General features: G+C 38.3%; 1 protein-coding gene across 2 annotated transcripts in view; it reads left to right on the top strand.

Moving 5' to 3' along the window:
- CCDC30 (coiled-coil domain containing 30) overlaps positions 1-18,581 on the top strand; it is a 247,826-nt gene that overhangs the window by 1,236 nt on the left and 228,009 nt on the right. The gene's annotated exons all lie outside the window — the stretch shown is intronic.

Below are 18,581 nucleotides of genomic sequence, written 5' to 3'. Positions count from 1 at the left end.
CATTTTGGGGGCCATTTCAGGCCTATGTAAATAACAGAAGGTTGTACCTTCTTTAAATTAAGTGAATATGATGTTAGACATAAATTTTACTGATGTGAAAAGATCATTTAAAATGATCACATAGAAGATTTCAACCTTAACCCCAGATGAATGCAACACCTGGGATACCGTAGAATTTTCTGGAGAGGAGATGCTTGAAACAGTTTGTGTGCCTCCTCCTCATGTCAGTTTCTGAGGCAGAAAACATACTTTTTGATGTGAACCAAGAAACAAAAACAATGAGGAGGAATGGTTGAAAATAAACAAGATAGCAGGCTCAACAGTCCTAAGACTGGAACAGAGAGCCTTAGGCATCAGATTGATTTATATTTAGTGCAATTTTAATTTAGACACTAGCCTGGAAAACTTGATTTAATTTGTCTTAAAATACCCTGTCTTGGTCTTAATATTTATTCTTCAGGATCCAGGTTTAAATGTAAACCTATTTTGAGGATAAACAAAATGTACATTTTTAACAGGTATTTCTGAGGCTAGAATGATTTGGATATTCACCAATTAAAGCAGTTATTTTGTGATATCTCAGTCTTAGAGCGAGGTCAGGTTTCCACATACTGAGAACTTTAGCTTTCATAGATTGGAAAAGAAAAACAAGTTTTTCAGCCTTTTCAATTTTTCACATTAAATGAAAACTAGATAAATTTTAACTCTTGAGAAAAGAGCAGACTGTTAGCTAGTATATTTTAAGGAGCTTTCCTTTCCCCTTCCAATATGTATTTTTTAAACAAACGTCATCATAGCAATGTTAACATATATTTTAAAAAATCTTTTCCTATCACCTTTACACAGTAGCTCAAAATCCAAGGAGATGATTTTGCCCCTCCTCCTCAATGACATTTGGCATTAAATGGTGACATTTTAAGTTGTCACAAATGGGGATGTGGTACTCGCATCTATTTGGTAGTGATCAGAATGCTGCTAGTGTCCCTACAATGCACAGGACAGTTCCCCACAATAAAGAATTATCCACTCCAGAATATCAATAGTGCAGAGGTTGAAAAAGCTTACCCTAACATATCACCAGTGCATTTTTAATGTTCTATTTCATTCCTTGCTCACATGTGTACATTTTTACATCATTATAACCATGGTGTATATTATGCCTTTCACTTAATTTTATATTTTAAACATTTTCTACATTGTTACATTGTTTTCAGCTTTAAAAAAAGTATCTTTTGCCTCATTTTATTTGGAAATTGAAAATATTAAAAACTGTGTATATTATGTATTGTACTTAATATGTCTGTAGGTTTTAAATTATACTTGTATGGAAGGAAGAAACAAGAGTTATGATGAAAAGCCACCCAACTGGATGTTTCATTTTGGGGGCCTGCTATTTACTTTGTTCCTGAGTGTGGAAGACCATAGCCCTAAGATCCAAAACTCACCCTTTGCTCTGAGCTGGGACATATGTGGTCCTGGCCCCTTCACTGTACTTTGAGGGCATCTGCTGGGAGATAAAAAGAGCAGGGAGAAATACTTCTCCACCCATTCTCTTTGCTCTCTTCCCATTTGTTTTTTTTTTGTTGTTGTTTGTTTTTTACCTTTGCCTTAGTCTGCTTTGACAGCTTTGGCACCTCATTCTTTACATTTAAAAGTTCTTGGAAGCCTAAAAACATTACAGGGTGCACATCTTTCCAGAGAGTGGATTTTTAAAATAATTTAATAAGCATTTATTCAGTATCAACTAAGAAGAGAATAGTATTCTTGTATGCTTTGTTGCATGGGCAATTTTAGGGACAGTTTAGTTGTGAGAGCATTTGTAATTCAAAGAACGGATTTATATTACTTCAAGATTCACCTTTTTAGAATTTTCAAATTAGTCAACCATTGAATCTTCATAGATGTGCTAGAAAAATGTTAGTTCTGGAATGTCACAGCATCACTCCAGGCAGGGGGAATTGAATGTTCAAAGTAACAAAAATACAAGCAGCATGATGGGGATCAATAAGTATAGTGCCATGAGGGGCTAATATCAAGGAGTGGCAAAAGATCAGTTTGCCTGCCAGGAACCAGAATGTGAAGAATTGTTGGTGCCAAACTAAGGAGTTTGAACTCTGTCTGGAAAAAATGAGAAGGTTAATGCAGCAAGTTATTTGCATTCCAAAGAATCAGTCTGGCAGCTTTGTGGAGCAAAGATTGGATGGGGACCAGCTTAGCAGCAGGGAAATCAGTTAAGGATGCTATTACACTAAACTGGCAAGAAGTGAGGATAGTCTAAACTAAGGCAGCAACTCCCAGACTTCGAGAGGATGAATTAGAAAATAATGAAAGAGATACAATCTACAAATTCAGTGACTGGTAGTGTATGAGAGTAGGATAAGTAAGAAGGAGGGGTCACAGGTGATTCCCAGGTTTCTAGCTTGAAAGGCAATATTGATGGTGATTTTATTTACTGTGGAATACAGAAGGAGGAACAGATGCAAGGGAAAGATGAGTGGATTTTTCAAGCTGAGTTGTTCAGTAGGCAATTGGATATGCATTGGTTTTAAACAGTAGACTCAATTTGTATTGCTCTCCTAGCCTACACCCTCTTCTTTGGAATTTACCACTTCCTGCCAATCCTTGCTGAAGGTTTGAGCGGCCATATTTGTTTTCCTATCTCCAACCTGTTATAGCTACAACTGACTGAAGAATAAACAATTGACTTTGGAGAGGTGGGCAAAATTCACTGGGTGAGCAACAATTTTAATCATCTTTCTTTCAAAATTTTTAACTAAGAGATCAAGAAATACAAGTGGCTTAATCTGAAAAATCACATAGGTTTAGGACTTGAATGGCTGTTTTCAGCCTTGCAGATGAGAAAGCAGGGAAAGTCCATCTATGTAGAGAAGCAAGTAAATGACGGGAGTTCATAGGGAAACCCAGAGACAAAAACCCCCATGGTTCGGGAGAGATTATTAATGGCTGTCCAGTTCCATATCCAATTCCTATAAATTCATGTTTAGTTTCTACATTTGCTTTTGTTTCTTATCCTTTTAGTAACCCTCCTGAAGTCTTTGGGGTTGATTAGCTGTGAGTGACAGAACATTCAAAGCAATAATGGTTTGAAAAAGATAGAAATTTATTCTCACATAAACGTCCAGAGCTGGTAAAGCAGCATCTTGAAATTGTCAGAGACCCAGACTGCTTCCCTCATGATGTTATATCATCCATAGCATGTGTCTTCCATCTCATGGTGTTCAAGATGGCTGATCAAGCTTCAACTATCTTGTCTGAATTCTAATCAGCAGAAAGGAGGAAGGCATGAGAAAGGGGGTATCCCATTCCTTAAGGATACTTTCTGAAAATGGAACACAATTCCATTCACATTCCATAGTCAGAATTAATCACATGGCTATATCTAGCAGTAAGGAAGACAGCCTTGTGTTCAATCAAAATATGAGAGATCTCATTTTTGTGAAAGAGGGGAGAATAAATATTGAAGGACAACATACAGTCCCTGCCACACATGCCAGTATTTGTTCTAACTTCAGTGTGTTTGTGTTTTTGCCTCCTTTTCTTTTTCTTTTTTTTTTTTTTAATCATCATTTTATTGAGATATATTCACATACCACGCAGTCATACAAAACAAATTGTACTTTCGATTGTTTACAGTACCATTACATAGTTGTACATTCATCACCTAAATCAATCCCTGACACCTTCATTAGCACACACACAAAAATAACAAGAATAATAATTAGAGTGAAAAAGAGCAATTGAAGTAAAAGAGAACACTAGGTACCTTTGTCTGTTTGTTTGCTTCCCCTACTTTTCTACACATCGATCCATAAACTAGACAAAGTGGAGTTTGGTCCTTATGGCATTCCCAATCCCACTGTCACCCCTCATAAGCTACATTTTTATACAACTGTCTTCGAGATTCATGGGTTCTGGGTTGTAGTTTAATAGTTTCAGGTATCCACCACCAGCTACCCCAATTCTTTAGAACCTAAAAAAGGTTGTCTAAAGTGTGCGTAAGAGTGCCCACCAGAGTGATCTCTCGGCTCGTTTTGGAATCTCTCTGCCACTGAAGCTTATTTCATTTCCTTTCACATCCCCCTTTTGGTCAAGAAGATGTTCTCCATCCCACGATGCCGGGTCTACATTCCTCCCCGGGAGTCATATTCCACGTTGCCAGGGAGATTCACTTCCCTGGGTGTCTGATCCCACGTAGGGGGGAGGGCAGTGATTTCACCTTTCAAGTTGGCTTAGCCAGAGAGAGAGGGCCACATCTGAGCAACAAAGAGGCATTCAGGAGGAGACTCTTAGGCACAAATACAGGGAGGCCTAGCCTCTCCTTTGCAGCAACCGTCTTCCCAAGGGTAAAACTTATGGTAGAGGGCTCAACCCATCAAACCACCAGTCCCCTATGTCTGTGGTCATGTTAGCAACCATGGAGGTGGGGTAGGCGAATACCCCTGCATTCTCCACAGGCTCCTCAAGGGGGCACTACATCTTCTTTTTTTTTTTTTTTTTTTTCCTTATTTGTCTTTTTTCTTTTTTTTTTTTTTTTTTAACTTTCCCTTCTTTTTTCAAATCAACTGTATGAAAAAAAAAGTTAAAAAGAAAACAAACATACAATAAAAGAACATTTCAAAGAGACCATAACAAGGGAGTAAGAAAAAGACAACTAACCTAAGATAACTGCTTAACTTCCAACATGTTCCTACTTTACCCCAAGAAAGTTACATACTATAGCAACATTTCAGTGAACTTGTTCCTACTACATCCATCAGAAATTAACAGACCATAGTCATTTCTGGGCATCCCCAGAACGTTAAATAGCTTATCTGTTCTTCTTGGATTATTGTTCCCCCTTCCTTAATTGCTCTCTACTGCTAGTTCCCCTACATTCTACATTATAAACCATTTGTTTTACATTTTTCAAAGTTCACATTAGTGGTAGCATATAATATTTCTCTTTTTGTGCCTGGCTTATTTCGCTCAGCATTATGTCTTCAAGGTTCATCCATGTTGTCATATGTTTCACCAGATCGTTCCTTCTTACTGCCGCGTAGTATTCCATCGTGTGTATATACCACATTTTATTTATCCACTCATCTGTTGATGGACATTTGGGTTGTTTCCATCTCTTGGCAATTGTGAATAATGCTGCTATGAACATTGGCGTGCAGATATCTGTTCGTGTCACTGCTTTCCGATCTTCCGGGTATATCCCGAGAAGTGCAATCGCTGGATCGAATGGTAGCTCTATCTCTAGTTTTCTAAGGAACTGCCAGACTGACTTCCAGAGTGGCTGAACCATTATACAGTCCCACCAACAATGAATAAGAGTTCCAATTTCTCCACATCCCCTCCAGCATTTGTAGTTTCCTGTTTGTTTAATGGCAGCCATTCTAACCGGTGTTAGATGGTATCTCATTGTGGTCTTAATTTGCATCTCTCTAATAGCTAGTGAAGCTGAACATTTTTTCATGTGTTTCTTGGCCATTTGTATTTCCTCTTCAGAGAACTGTCTTTTCATATCTTTTGCCCATTTTATAATTGGGCTGTCTGTACTATTGTCATTGAGTTGTAGGATTTCTTTGTATATGCAAGATATCAGTCTTTTGTCAGATACATGGTTTCCAAAAATTTTTTCCCATTGAGTTGGCTGCCTCTTTACCTTTTTGAGAAATTCCTTTGAGGTGCAGAAACTTCTAAGCTTGAGGAGTTCCCATTTATCTATTTTCTCTTTTGTTGCTTGTGCTTTGGGTGTAAAGTCTAGGAAGTGGCCTCCTAATACAAGGTCTTGAAGATGTTTTCCTACATTATCTTCTAGGAGTTTAATGGTACTTTCTTTTATATTGAGATCTTTGGTCCATTTTGAGTTAATTTTTGTGTAGGGGGTGAGGTAGGGGTCCTCTTTCATTCTTTTGGATATGGATATCCAACTCTCCCAGCCCCATTTGTTGAAAAGACCATTATGGCTCAGTTCGGTGACTTTGGGGGCCTTATCAAAGATCAGTCGGCCATAGATCTGAGGGTCTATCTCTGAATTCTCAATTCGATTCCATTGATCTATATGTCTATCTTTGTGCCAGTACCATGCTGTTTTGGCAACTGTGGCTTTATAATAAGCTTCAAAGTCAGGGAGTGTAAGTCCTCCCACTTCGTTTTTCTTTTTTAAAGTGTCTTTAGCAATTCGAGGCATCTTCCCTTTCCAAATAAATTTGATAACTAGCTTTTCCAAGTCTGCAAAGTAGGTTGTTGGAATTTTGATTGGGATTGCATTGAATCTGTAGATGAGTTTGGGTAGAATTGACACCTTAATGACATTTAGCCTTCCTATCCATGAACATGGAATATTTTTCCATCTTTTAAGGTCCCCTTCTATTTCTTTTAGTAGAGTTATGTAGTTTTCTTTGTATAGGTCTTTTACATCTTTGGTTAAGTTTATTCCTAGGTACTTGATTTTTTTAGTTGCTATTGAAAATGGTATCTTTTTCTTGAGTGTCTCTTCAGTTTGTTCATTTCTAGCATATAGAAACATTACTGACTTATGTGCATTAATCTTGTATCCCGCTACTTTGCTAAATTTGTTTATTAGCTCTAGTAGGTGTATCGTTGATTTCTCAGGGTTTTCTAGATATAAGATCATATCATCTGCAAACAATGACAGTTTTACTTCTTCTTTTCCAATTTGGATGCCTTTTATTTCTTTGTCTTGCCGGATTGCCCTGGCTAGCACTTCCAGCACAATGTTGAATAACAGTGGTGATAGCGGGCATCCTTGTCTTGTTCCTGATCTTAGAGGGAAGGCTTTCAGTCTCTCACCATTGAGTACTATGCTGGCTGTGGGTTTTTCATATATGCTCTTTATCATGTTGAGGAAGTTTCCTTCAATTCCTACCTTTTGAAGTGTTTTTATCAAAAACGGATGTTGGATTTTGTCAAATGCTTTTTCAGCATCTATTGAGATGATCAATTGATTTTTCCCTTTCGAGTTTTTAATGTGTTGTAATACATTGATTGTTTTTCTTATGTTGAACCATCCTTGCATGCCTGGAATGAACCCCACTTGGTCATGGTGTATGATTTTTTTAATGTGTCTTTGGATTCGATTTGCAAGTATTTTGTTGAGGATTTTTGCATCTATATTCATTAGGGAGATTGGCCGGTAGTTTTCCTTTTTTGTAGCATCTTTGCCTGGTTTTGGTATTAGATTGATGTTAGCTTCATAAAATGAGTTAGGTAGTGTTCCATTTTTTTCAATGTTTTGAAAGAGTTTGAGTAAGATTGGTGTCAGTTCTTTCTGGAAAGTTTGGTAGAATTCCCCTGTGAAGCCATCTGGCCCTGGGCATTTATTTGTGGGAAGATTTTTGATGACTGATTGGATCTCTTTGCTTGTGATGGGTTGGTTGAGGTCTTCTATTTCTTCTCTGGTCAGTCTAGGTTGTTCATATGTTTCCAGGAAATTGTCCATTTCTTCTACATTATCCAGTTTGTTGCCATACAGTTGTTCATAATATCCTCTTATAATTTTTTTAATTTCTTCAGGATCTGCAGTTATGTCACCTTTTTCATTCATTATTTTGTTTATATGGGTCTTCTCTCTTTTTGATTTTGTCAGTCTAGCTAGGGGCTTGTCAATCTTGTTGATCTTCTCAAAGAACCAACTTTTGGTGATATTTATCCTTTCTATTGTTTTTTTGTTCTCTATGTCATTTATTTCTGCTTTAATCCTTGTTATTTCTTTTCTTCTACTTGGTTTAGGATTGGTTTGCTGTTCATTTTCTAGCTTCTTCAGTTGATCCATTAGTTCTTTGATTTTGGCTCTTTCTTCCTTTTTAATATATGCGTTTAGTGCTATAAATTTCCCCCTTAGCACTGCTTTTGCTGCATCCCATAGGTTTTGGTATGTTGTGTTCTCATTTTCATTCGTCTCTATATATTTAGCAATTTCTCTTGCTATTTCTTCTTTAACCCACTGATTGTTTAGGAGTGTGTTGTTTAACCTCCAGGTATTTGTGAATTTTCTAAGTCTCTGATGGTTATTGACTTCTAATTGTATTCCATTGTGGTCAGAGAATGTGCTTTGAATAATTTCAATCTTTTTAAATTTATTGAGGCTTGTTTTATGTCCCAGCATATGATCTATTCTGGAGAAAGTTCCGTGAGCACTAGAAAAGTATGTGTATCCTGTTGATTTGGGATGTAATGTCCTGTAGATGTCTGTTAAATCTAATTCATTTATCAGATTGTTTAGGTTTTCAATTTCCTTATTGGTCTTCTGTCTGGTTGATCTATCTATAGGAGAGAGTGATGTGTTGAAGTCTCCCACAATTATTGTGGAAACATCAATTGCTTCCTTTAGTTTTGCCAATGTTTCTCTCATGTATTTTGTGGCACCTTGATTGGGTGCATAGACATTTACGATTGTTATTTCTTCTTGCTGAATTGCCCCTTTTATTAGTATGTAGTGGCCTTCTTTGTCTCTCAAAACATCCCTGCATTTGAAGTCTATTTTATCTGAGATTAATATTGCTACACCTGCTTTCTTTTGGCTGTAGCTTGCATGAAATATTTTTTTCCATCCTTTCACTTTCAGTTTCTTTGTGTCCCTGTGTCTAAGATGAGTCTCTTGTATGCAACATATTGATGGTTCATTTTTTTTGATCCATTCTGCGAATCTATATCTTTTAATTGGGGAGTTTAATCCATTTACATTCAACGTTAAAACCGTGAAGGCATTTCTTGAATCGGCCATCTTATCCTTTGGATTATGTTTGCCATATTTTTCCCTCTCTCTATTAATATCCTTTATTGTACCCATACCGAATCTCTTTAGTACTGAACCTTTCTCCAAGTCTCTCTGTCCTGTCTTTGTTTCTCTGTCTGTAGGGCTCCCTTTAGTATCTCCAGTAGGGCAGGTCTCTTGTTAGCAAATTCTCTCAGCATTTCTTTGTGTGTGAAAAATTTAAGCTCTCCCTCAAATTTGAAGGAGAGCTTTGCTGGATAAAGTATTCTTGGCTGGAAATTCCTCTCACTCAGAATTTTAAATATATCGTGCCACTGCCTTCTCGCCTCCATGGTGGCTGCTGAGTAGTCACTACTTAGTCTTATGCTGTTTCCTTTGTATGTGGTGAATTGCTTTTCTCTTGCTGCTTTCAGAACTTGCTCCTTCTCTTCTATGTTTGACAGTGTGATCAGTATATGTCTCGGAGTGGGTTTTTTTGGATTTATTCTATTTGGAGTTCGCTGAGCATTTATGATTTGTGTATTTATGTTGTTTAGAAGATTTGGGAAGTTTTCCCCAACAATTTCTTTGAATACTCTTCCTAGACCTTTACCCTTTTCTTCCCCTTCTGGGACACCAATGAGTCTTATATTCGGACGTTTCATATTATCTATCATATCCCTGAGGTCCATTTCGAGTTTTTCAATTTTTTTCCCCATTCTTTGTTTTATGCTTTCATTTTCCATTCTGTCATCTTCCAGGTCACTGATTCGTTGTTCAACTTCCTCTAGTCTTGTACTATGAGTGTCCAGAATATTTTTAATTTGGTGAACAGTTTCTTTAATTTCCATAAGATCATCCATTTTTTTATTTAGTCTTGCAATGTCTTCTTTATGCTCTTCTAGAGTCTTCTTGATTTCCTTCATATCCCGTACTAGGGTCTCATTGTTCATCTTTAGTTCTTTGAGTAGCTGCTCTAGGTGTGTCTCTTCTGGTCTTTTGATTTGGGTGCTTGGGCTTGGGTTATCCATATCGTCTGGTTTTTTCATATGCTTTATAATTTTCTGTTGTTTTTGGCCTCGTGGCATTTGCTGACCTTGATAGGGTTCTTTTAGGGTTTGTAGACCAGTTGAAGTCCTTATCTCTAATTTATCAGATCTACAGCTTCGTGGAGTACACTTTCTCTAACTAACCAGCAGGTGGCGTCCACGAGCCACCTGTTCTCCACAAGCCAGATCTCCCCTACTTAGCCTTTTTGGTGAGTGGGGGAGTGAGTCTTGTGGGGCCCAATTGGTGTCGCAAGCTTGCGTGTGTAGTTGGTGTTGCCTGCCCTGTATGTGGGGCGTGTTTCTGGGCAGTCGGGGAGGGGGGGTGGCCCTAACAATCAAATCTCCCTGATGATCCTAGAGTTTTAAAGCTACTGCAATAGTCTAATCCTTCAGTTCAGTCCTGCCACAGTTTGTCTCTGCCACTGACCCACAAGTCTTTGGTATTGGCGTATGGCTCCTGAGACTTGCAAGTGGGCCCCTCTTCCAGGCTGTGCACCCCGGGTCCTCTGTTGAGGGATGACTGTGCTATGTCACAGGTGAGTGCCGTCCCCCCAGGGCAGTTATGGGCTGCTGGGCTGTGTTGGGAGGCTCCCAGTCTGTTCAAATGATGGCTGAATGGGGCTCTGTTAATTCACACTGCTCCCCCTTCCCAGCTCTGGGACATTCAGCTGAGGTTGCAGGGAACGCTAATGTCCACGCCCAGTTTTGTGGTGTGTGCCTGTTATTTGAAGCACTTCCGTCACACTGGGTTGTCTGGGGCAGCTCTGGGCTATGGGGCTGGCGATGGGCAGGAGTGTTTCCTGTCCACCAGGATGGTGGCTGTGAGCGGACACCCCCCTTTTCTTGGGAAGTTGTGTTGTTTAGTGAATTTTCTCAGCCACTGGATTATTGCCTTTTGTCTCAGAGCTCTCTTAGTTCTGCTCTTGACTTGACGTGCCCAAATTTCAATTCTTTGAAGCTTTCTGTATTGAGCTTCTTAGAGTAATTGTTTTAGAAAAAGCAAAAAGGATTTAAAAAAAAAAAACGGCCCTCCTCAGAGATCTAATGGGTTATTGAAATGCTAATAGACAAAGCAACCAGGGCCATTAAGGAAAGGTGCCCAGGGCAGAGAGATCAGCCTTGCTTCGGGATTTGCATATGCGCCTCAAGGCCTGATCTCCGCCCTTCCCCTTTCTGTGTTCACCAGAACTCCAAAAATCCTCTGCTTTTATTTTGGAGTTTTTCGTGTTGTTTTTTTTCTATGCCTGTCTCCTCTCTGCTGGGCTGGCTGCTCTCAGAGTCTCTGGTGTCTGGCCTCAGTCTATCTATGGTTGGAGTTTGAATCAGTAGAATGAGTTTCCGGTAAGAGCAGCCACTGCAATTCTCCCTTCTCCTTCCTGGAGCTGACAGCCCCTCCTCCCCCGGGACTGAGCCTGGCAGGGAGGGGCGCGGGTCCCCTGGCCGCAAAAACTTACAGATTTCGCTGATCTCAGCAGTTCCACGTTTTCATGAGTGTTGTATGAAGTATGCCCAAAGACAGATTGCTCTGTGGTGTCCAGTCCACGCAGTTCCTGGCTTTTTACCTACTTTCCTGGAGGAGTAACTAAAACATACAGCTCACCAGTCTGCCATCTTGCCCCGCCTCTCCGCCTCCTTTTCTAGAATAGATCTGGAGCATAGCAGAGATGGATTATTATTTAATCCTTTAACAACTCAGTGAAGTAGGCGTTACTACTATACCCATTTTTTTTTTTAGATGGGGAATTAGTGCTTAAAGCAGCTAGGAGACTTGACTAAATCACACAGTTAGAAAGTGGTGGAGCCAGGGTTTGAAATGAAATACGCCATGGTGGTGAGAAAGGCAGAGAACCAAAGGCAGAGTTCTTAGGCACAGAAACATTTGAAAGGCCCATGGAGAGAAGGAGCTCAGAAAGTAGACTAAGAGGGTAAGAAAACACAGAGAGATAAGAAGAGAAAGAGGTAACACTGAAAGATAAAGAGTTAAAACAGAAGTTAAGTGACATCACGGAACAGAGAAAGGACAAAATTTCAAGAAAGGTCTGAACAGATACCCCAGAGAGATGATATGTGAAAAGAACAGAAACATGCCCGGCTGGATTTGGCATTTTGAGGGTCATGGTTGACAGGTAGTTTGGGAGTATAGTGGTAAGAGCAGAAGTCAAAATGCAGTGATTTGAGATGTGAGGAAGACAAATTAGAGAAAAGACAATAGCTTGAGAGGGATATGGTGGGATCACAGGAGGTTTATTTTTATATCTTTATTTTTAAGATCAGAGACTTCTTGAGCCAAGAACAACAGAGCAGTAGAGAGGGAGATAATGAACAGAAAAGTAATGAAAAGAAAAGTAAAAGGGCCCCCGAGGAAGCACTATGGGGTGAGATCTAGAACACAGGCAAAGAAATTAGTCTTGATCAGGAGATGGACAGCTTTTCTGCTGAGAAGGGAAAGAGGATTAGATGTCTAAAGATGGTTAGTATGTTGGTGGTAGTGAAAGAAGCTGAGTTCTACACTGACCTTAATTTTACTAGAGCTGTAGGAAACAAAGTCATTTGTCAACGAGGGGAGAAGTGAGGTTTGGAGTTGGATGGGAAAGGTAAAAGTTTAGAATGGTTGCTAAGTGAAATGATGGCAGAAGCTAGCAAAGAGCATGTGGAAGTGCCTAACAGCAGAGAAATCTTGGCTCAGGTGAAGACCATGAACTTGTGATGGCTCCAGTATACAATGCCTCTGATTTTTCTCTGTTAGCACTTAGCAACCTAGAGTAGGTAGGGGATGGTTAAATGGTTGAACTTATTCTGGGCTGAATTATTCATAGTTAGTTCTTCTAGTAACACAGGATATTACTTCATCATTTGGCAGATATTTATATTTTCCTTTCCATTGTAGTGTAAACTGTTATAGCATGATCACTTTTAGGTTAAAAAAATTAAAGACAATATTGATGACAGGCTTAGTTCAGGAAGTTTTAGAAGAGAGCTGAATGACTTAGAAGTCAACATAAATTCTAAGACAGAATCTGCAAGCAAAATAATTTCATTTTAGATATTACAGAATTAGAGGGCTCTCTAGCTTCCAGAGGAGTTCTTTTATTTCTAAATGTTCACTGGGAGGAACAAAGCCTTCTTTGGACTTTTTAACATTGCAAAGGGCTTTGGAGAAATTATTAAGTTGCAAACCTCAGAACTGGAGACAGAAAAGCTTGTATATTTTCCAAACATTCTACCATATGTAATTTGCATTATGTATATCATATCCTCATTTCTTATTTTAGAAAATATTATATAGTTGTTCGAGGCTTTATATTTTTTGTATTGTTAGCTGTTTCATTTAAGGGCTCATTATATCTGGATAACAACCATTAATAGGAACACTAAATTATACTTTGTAGACAGTCTAACTCTAGGCATATACATATATCACATTCCTTGCATACTGCCTTGTGTGTGTGTGTGTGTGTGTGTGTTGTGTGTGTGTGAATACATACACACATGCTTATCTCTTCTGTCAAGGAAAATGTTGAATTAGAAGAACATACTTCACCAGCTGGAGAAAGAAGGAATTGATCCCCTTTGTACTATAGAAGAACAACTCTATTTTGTCTGGTGCTTATTCAGACACAGTGAAGACAGGCTGAGGTCTGCTACCAGAAATTTAGAACAGCTTACAGTGAAGCACATGGAAAAAATGAAAGTGAGAACTAATTACAAAGTCTTAAAGATATTTTTGGTTTTGTTCATTGTCCCTTATTAAATTGACACATTAAAAACCAGTGATTGTATAATTTGCAAACACTCAAATATATGGTTTTTTTTTTTCATGAAATAATGTAAATCATCTGTATTAGTTTCTAAAGGAGTACTTGTACAGGATATTGTCCAGAGATGACTGACTGAACATCCAGACAGTTCTGTTTAAGTAAGCTTTCATTATCTTGGTAAAATCACCCTTGTCTCAGGAGTAGACTCTAGCTGACTATATTCCTTATAAGCTTATAAGCCTTATTAGTCAGTGTATGGAGAGTGGATCTGCTTCTCAAAGGTGGGCTCATTTTTGCCAAACTCACAGAGACATTTGAAGAAAAGCAGACACCAGCTTATTAATTGATAATAAGAAATATAATTGCCAGAGGAACCAGACACATATGTCCTTTGGCTGATTCATTCTCTCCCTACAGGCACACTACATGGGCAGCCAAAGATATTTATTTGGTGAAAAATTTATTCTAATTTTTTATAGCGCTGACTAAGATAGCCAGATTTCCACAATAGTGCCGTCTATACCCGCCCTCATTAACGGGACCTTTTATATCCTATGACCAAGGCACCTAGCACTTACATTGATAGGTAATGTCATCTTTTAACTCTATTATCACTCTTTTTGATGTTTCCAGTTCTGAGCAGCCTAATTTCTGATGTATTCTTTCTTTAACTGAGTTAACCAATTCTCTCAGGTTACTTGGAAATCACTCTTATGTTTCTGCATCTCAGCTCAGATAGGTAACTTGCCGATTTTCCAATTTACCTCTTAGCTGGCAATGAAATTTCCAGATTCTTAAAGGAGAATGAAACTCCTCTAGAATAGAAGCATTACAGTATAATAAAAAGAGCATGAACTTTAACATTTGGCAGATGAGGGTTAAAAACTGCCCTTAGTATTGTCTCTCTGTGTAGCCTTGGGAAGGTCACTTCTTTAAGCTCCAAGTTCCTTATCTGTAAGGTGGGGATGCTAATAGCTTCTTCAAAGGGATTTGTGAGGTTTACCTGAGTTAATGTGTGTAAAGCGTTTCACACAAGTGCTTGGCACCTAGCAAATGCTCAGTAAATTATAGCTATTATTATTGGAAATAAAGATTATTGTTATTGCCATTTTATAGAAGAAGAAATTGAATCTCACCAGGCAGTGATTAAATTGATTTGCAAATCTGTTCCTTCAAGTATATCAGTCAGGTTCTTCTGCATATTCTGAGGGTCTGTGAAGTACCCTTCAGTTATGCAGTAGACTTCACAGCAATTCAGCCAAGTGCAAGTCAGTTACTTTGGTCATCTACTTCTAAGCAATTTGGCGTAGTAAGAGCTCAGTCTCTGATTTCTTCCCATCTGAGTGTGAATCCTAGCTCCTCCCCTTATTCTGGTGTGATATTGGGCAAATCCCTTAGCCTAAGCCTGTTGCCTCACCCATAAAGCAGTAGGCTAAAGTCTTGTAGGGTTGTGGTAAGACTGACATACTCGAAGTCCTTAATAGTACCTAGGGCATAGAGTCAGTTTTCAATCTATGCTATTATTAACCAAAAACTATGGTCTCATTAGTCAGAAATTATTTTTAAAGAATTCCCAACAATTTATTTTAATACAATCTTCTAATAAGAATTCAGACTTCTTAACCATAAATTTAGTTTAGGGGTGCAGACATATTTACTGTGTAGAATTTTCTCCGTTCCTGGGTACCATGACCATATTTCCTAAACTACAGACAAGGAGACTAGATTTGAAACCTGGTATGTTAGTGGAAAAAAAATTGGAGATTGTGACTGTCCCAGAAATTTGTGGTTATATGGCATTATATCTGTGAGAAGCATTGTGTGTGGTAACATAAGACTGCTGGAAGGAAGTTTAGAGAGAGAGAGACCCATACTTAAGGAAAGCTGAGTTTTTCATGCATGTCTCAGATTATAGACATAATAGTATGGTGATCTCTTAATGGCTCTTTTACTGTTGGACATTTTAATATGGGTTACAATATGAGCCATAGACAAAGAGTAAGAAAATATATTGTTTACTTTTTAGGTGGAAGATTATGCAAACCATATCTGTAAAGTTAACAGAGGGAAGAGAAGCATTTTCTCTTAGTTATGAAAAGGAAAATGAACAGCTTAGACATGAGTGTAAAGAGCTCCAACTGAAACAGGGTAATTTTTCATTTTGTAAAAATGTAAATTTTTATTTAATTCCTAATTCTAAAAGTTAACATGTAACAGTTATAGAGGATTTGGGAAATGTAGAAGGAAGAAGAAAAATGATTATATATCCTCTACTGTAAGAAAAGTACTTCTAATGGTTTAGGTGTGTTTTCTGCCTGTCTTTTTTTTAGTATATATAGTGGACCCTCGATACTTGTCATTAATTGGTTCTGGGAGGTGCGATGAGTACCAAAAACAATGAGTACCAAACAAATTTTTCCCATAAGGAATAATGTAAATAAATTTAATGCATTCCCAAACCAAAGGCAATGCACATTTTTAAGGCAATATGTAAAAAGATATGGTTGTATATCATTACTTTATATGAGAAATAAACCTAAAAATTAATGAATACTTAGATTAAACAAATAAAAATGTCACTTTACCTGTACTGAGAAGAGTCCATGGCCTAATGGGATGGTGGGAGGAGAGTGGTGAGGAGAATTTACATGGAGTGTTGCTTGGAAGGAGAGTCCCCCTCCAACAGAACATCAGGCACTTGCACTTCAGGTGTTCTTTCTCTTTTCTTTCTTTTTCAACATGCATCACAGGCTCTGACACATTCTGTCACCTTCACTAAAAACATATCCAATGAGGACTGCTTCTGTCTTCTTTTCAGAATTCCTTGAAAATGTGAAATTCTTTGGTTATTTGATAAATTCACATTTCTGCTTGTCAGAGCTTTGTCTGGATGGTACTTCTCCACAACGTTTTGAACTTCTGCCCATTTCGCACACATTTCTTTTATCAAGGAACTGGGGACATCCTCCCTTATCTCTTCCTCACGTGAAGAAATTTCTTCAGTCACCTCTTATTACTTCTCCTTCTATAGTTCCTGCAGCTCCTCAGTGCTGAGCTCTTCACGATGTTCCTCCACTAACTCCTCAACATCAGCCTTTTTTATTGCTTCTTTATACTTAATGATGGTGGATACTGTTTTTCTAGGCATACCATATTCCTTAACAAAAGATCAGTAATGTGAGTACCATGTTCATATTTACCTATTATTTCTTTTTTTTAGCTCAATGGATGTGCAAAGTAATTTTCTTTTCTGCTCAGTGCTCTCACTGCTCATTTTCTTAGGACCCATGATGAGAAAAAAAAGCACAAAAATACAAAAAATGACCACAGAAGCTAAGACCGCAAGGGGATGTGCACAGGGCAAGAGCTACTGCGTGACTAGTGCGTGACCCTTTGTTTCTGCTGGAAAGGGTGACCAGTCATGAGGCAGCTGATGCTTGCCATTGAGTACCAAACAAATGATGAGTACTGGAGCAAAATTATCTCATCAAAATGCGTCGAGTACCAAATCTGAAAGTTTTAAAGCAATTGAATACTGAGGTACCGCTGTAATCTGAAATGTGGTGTAAAGCAGTTATTTATTTCAGTAACTATTACCACTGTATCATAATTACCTGTGTTAGCAACTCTTGAGCAGAGATCACGTCTTAGTCTTTGTGGTCTCTGTGTCACCCACAGCACCTGCCTTGTACCTAGCATATTGAAGACTCGGAAAATATTGAAGTACTACAAGGCTATAAAGGAAAATACAGATAGACCACTTTAATGATAAACTTCATATGCTGTGTAGGAGAATTCATTTACTATGGTTAGTGTTCATTCCTTTATTCAACAGCTATTTACTGTGTGCTTGCTCTGTTAGGCACTGTTGTGGGCTCTGGGAGTGCAGCAGCAAGTAAACAAAGCCTGCTTTCCCGGGGCTTAGTCAGAGGAGACAGAGAGTAAACAAGTAAACCAATGTAAGTTTAAGGACAAGTGTTCCAAAAAATAATAAAGCAGGGTTAGGGGTTAGAGAGTGATGGTGTGTATGTGTGTGTGTGTGTGTGTGTGTGTGTGTGCTAGTTTATTTAACATTATCACAAAAGTCTCTCTGATTGTAGTGACATTTGAGCAGAGACTTGAAGGAAGTGAATGTGCAAATCAGGTGGACACTTGAGGGTGGAGCATTCCCAGTAGAGGAAACAGCACATGTAAAACGCCCTGAGACCAGAGTGTGCTTGCTGTGTGGAGACCCTGAAAGGAGGCCAGAGAATGAGGGGAGAATGTTTAGAAATGGATGAGGTCAGAGGTCACGGGGAGCCTACTATTGGCGACTATGGTAAAAACTTGGGATTTTATTATTAGCAAGATGGAAAGCCTTTGGAGGGTTTTGAGAAGAGTAATGACTTGATCTGACATTTAACTGGATCTCTCTGGCTGCAATATAAAAATTAGACTGTAGACGGGCAATGGTCCAGTAAGAGATGATGATGACTTGGAGGAGGTGTACTTCTGACAGTCGAAGTGCTGAGAAATGGTTGCTTTCTTTTCCACAATTATTTTGTGCCATTTGACCTGTTTTTTTCTCTTTGTTTTTATTCGCTTTTTCTTTTATTTTGCCTTCTTTTGGTTTGAGTTGGTTTTTCTTTTACCGTTATTTGGTGTATTTGACCTGCTTTTTCCTGTTCATTTCTATTTGCTTTTTCTCTTGTTTCTGCCATCTTTGGGTTTGGGTCGATTCTGGTTTATCTTCTTTCTTCTGCCAGTTTGGAAGTTATACTCACATATAACTCTTTGTCTGTTCTTTTAATGGTTACCTAGATTTTTGGACATACTTATTTATCAAACTCTAAAGTTAATAGTTTTATCCTCCTACTAAATAAGATCTTTAGAACACTCTAACTCCGATCACTGCCCACTCCTCACTTGTATGCTATAATTGTTGAGTTTCATTCTATCTTGTTTTAACTTTACAATTTAGGTAATAGTATTATATAGGGTCAGTGATTATTTTAATTTACTCAACCAAATACTATTTTCTTTGCTCAACATTTTTTTCTTGCAGCTCAGCTA

The sequence above is a fragment of the Choloepus didactylus genome, chromosome 2 (assembly GCF_015220235.1).
Source record: "Choloepus didactylus isolate mChoDid1 chromosome 2, mChoDid1.pri, whole genome shotgun sequence".
Taxonomy (NCBI): Eukaryota; Metazoa; Chordata; class Mammalia; order Pilosa; family Megalonychidae; genus Choloepus; species Choloepus didactylus.
The sequence above is the reverse complement of the archived record's forward strand: the minus strand, read 5'-3'. Positions and strand labels throughout refer to the sequence as shown.